Here is a 2,993-nt window from a genome sequence, read left to right as displayed (position 1 = left end):
GCTCACTACGTCAACTAAAGCAACTGCATCTGGAGCACTTACCAGGGAAAATAGAATAAATAATGACGTAGAACGAGGGGATTTTTTTCTCACTATTGCCATCCTGTGTTCAGTTCCAATTTCGTAGTGGGAGACAAACTCAAAGTCAATAGATTCCTGTCCTTTTCTATAAAAATAGGCTTGGTCAAGTGCTTCAAAAAGAGGTGACCCGAATGATTTCAATGAATTGCTATTTGGTCAGATTGGAACAATTGGATTCGAAAGGAAAGAAAGACTGTGAACGAAGAGGGCCGCCCATGATCGATTGGATTCGGCAAATAAAGTAGAGGGCCCGCCCGTGTCACCACCAGTCCACCGAACCAGCTGTAGATCGCTAACTCTCTTGTCGACGCCCGAAACTTATGTACGAGTTAAGAATGAATTGTTCCCGAGTAGAGAGGGCAGGATAAGGATTCAGTAAGGAGAGTCTACTTATGGAAATGTCATCCTCTCTTTCCTCAGTAACGGAGTGACTAGCTATCCCGACTTTTTATTCCAGTTCCATTCTTACTGGTGCAGGAGTCCAAAGTGCATCTTCCAACTCCCTAACTGCGTCTTTCATGAAGTTCGGGAGACCCCTCACGTGCCGCTGCCCGTGAGACTCGCCTTTGTACACTTTGCGCACCGCTTCGACTAGACCCTGCTACTACCTCGTATCCTAATACCTGCGATCTAGCTCATTCTTTTTTAAGCCCTGCAAGCCTAATAGAACCTTGTTTCCTGGGCCAAGTCAGCCTATAAGTAAGTAGGGCTGAAGACAATTTGTTTGTTAGTTTTTCAATCTTCTTCCTTCTATGCTTGGAGTAAGTGGAAATGACCTCCTTGATCAGCAAGTAAGCGAGCGGTAGTTCAGTCTCCGACAAGTGAGACCGAATAGCCCCTGGTGTCCTTTTCCTTCTAAACTAGCTGCTCTCGCTTGACTCTTCTAGTGAGCAAGCAAACTGGTCGGGGAACAGGGTCGGATCAAAGTAAGGAATGGGAATAGCACTCACTCGTTGAAGGTAAGTCAGAAACAGGGGTTGTCCTCTCCCTTACTTAAGTCCTAGTCCATCTTTTCGTGCCCCAAAGGGGAAGTCAAGCAATAATGAGGGAACTTGACCCACACCTGACGAAAGAGTTTGGTAGCTCGAAGGAAGCAGAAGAAAAACCTGCTTTCTTTCTGTCCCAACCTCCAAGGGTTCCTCCCTGTATGACATAGTCCATTAGATTGGGGCAATGGTACGCACCTATGTTTGGTGTCCCTTCTCTCACTTCCTCGTCAGATCCTGGTCCCAAAGGGCAATACATTGAGTCGGAAAGACGGGGGGCTTTCGTAAATTCCATTCTGTAGCCGAACTAGCCCCTGGATCAGCTCTCATAGTGGGAGAATCAGAGTCAAGTTAGGCGCAAAAGAGGGGGTTGACATCATTCATCGTGATTGGATCAATCAGACCCCCCCCCCCCGGCAGGAAATGCCAAGGGGCGCCCTTTCTCATTATCATCTACCGCCCATTTCTTCATCATCTGCTGCTGCCTTAAGTGCGTAAAGTAGGCTCAGCTTCTTAGGTTTCTAAATATCTTGTAGTAGCCAAAGGTAGTCCAGTCCGCTTGTTAGATTGAATTGAATCTTATATAACCTACGTAGCTAAAGAGAAAATCATAATAGTCTAAGTGGACCTCTCAAAGGTATAAATAAGTAGACATTAGTCTTACTGGTTCGGTCTTTTTCTTTTTTTGTTATGATGCCCACATTTCATACTTCTCAATTCTTATTTATTCAAGGGTTCGTATGTACTAAGTGACTCTAGGTCTATTCAGATACAGCTTCAAGAGAGCTTTATTCGGCCTTTGTATGACCGTCTTCCCTTCCTGTCTATCTCCTTCGGTCAGGTAGTTCTGCTTCCGATGCCGGAGGAGCAGGGTGGGATAGAAGGGTAGTTTCTGAGTTCGAGCTACTGTAGTCTCCCCCATTGACCTTCTTTTTTAGATAGAATCCTCAATGAGTGGAAAGGACTCCCAAACTTGCTCCACAGTACTATACCATACAGAGCCGCGCCCTTGTGATATGATAAGAAGAAAAGGGCCAGGCCGCCCTCTTTTCGTTTCCGCACCAAGCCTTCTTGTAAAATCGGGTGTATAGCTCAGTTGGTAGAGCATTGGGCTTTTAACCTAATGGTCGCAGGTTCAAGTCCTGCTATACCCAAAACAAAAAAAACCACTCTTGTATTCATAAGAATGCATAGTAGCCTTCAAAGAGCACTCTTTAGCCTTGAGAAAAGCCCCTTTCTCATCAACATCTCGACTTCGCTCGTTGAGAAACTCAAATAATCGGATTACTTGAATTCAGGAAGATTCAGATACCGAAAGCAATATGAATGCGAAAGCGGAGCGGGCAATAGGTTTATGACTGAGCACTAGAGCCTGGAATAGCAGGAATGAAGGTTGGGAAATATGCCATGCAGAATTCCAATAAGTTGGCACCGCTTTCCCTTCCCATATGAAAAATGGAGAGGAAAAGCATGGGTGGACCAAGCGTTTTAACTGGAATCTAGTGACGGCAAAAGAAGAAAGATTTTTAAGCGCTAGATAGGGTCAAAATTCAATAAAGATACTTGGCTGGATGGCGAAGCTGTGTTTGCTCTCCCAAATCGAGATCAAAGTCTTGCTTGACAGCGTGAGGAACTTTGAATGCTCCGTACAAAGGGTCATAGGGAGCTTTTGGAGGTCAGGGAGAAGTGTGTCTGGCCACTGTGCGCAAGCATTCTGTACAGCGATCTTGCTGAGGAGGTCCCAGGTCCCACCTCCATAAAGAAGATCTGGTGACTGCCCATTGTCTTGTTTTGGCTTGGAAGTCTCCTCAAAATAAGGCAAGTGAGTCAACGATCTCTGTAAGAGGAATTGGAAGATGGGGGTTCCATGGCGCACTGAGATGAAAGGCTGTCTTGGACGTGGGACCCCTTATCCCTATCCCTTTG

At 45.7% G+C, this 2,993-nt stretch overlaps 1 non-coding gene across 1 annotated transcript; it reads left to right on the top strand.

Annotated features, from left to right (window-relative positions):
• The first annotated feature begins 2,148 nt into the window (after positions 1–2,148).
• Positions 2,149–2,221, top strand: TRNAK-UUU. Its single transcript has one exon. It is a non-coding gene; the product is annotated as a tRNA-Lys (tRNA).
• Positions 2,222–2,993: the final 772 nt, after the last annotated feature.

The sequence above is a fragment of the Hordeum vulgare genome, chromosome 1H, assembly GCF_904849725.1.
Source record: "Hordeum vulgare subsp. vulgare chromosome 1H, MorexV3_pseudomolecules_assembly, whole genome shotgun sequence".
In the NCBI taxonomy this organism is placed as follows: Eukaryota; Viridiplantae; Streptophyta; class Magnoliopsida; order Poales; family Poaceae; genus Hordeum; species Hordeum vulgare.
Note: the sequence above shows the minus strand (reverse complement) of the source record. Positions and strands in the feature narration are given on the sequence as shown.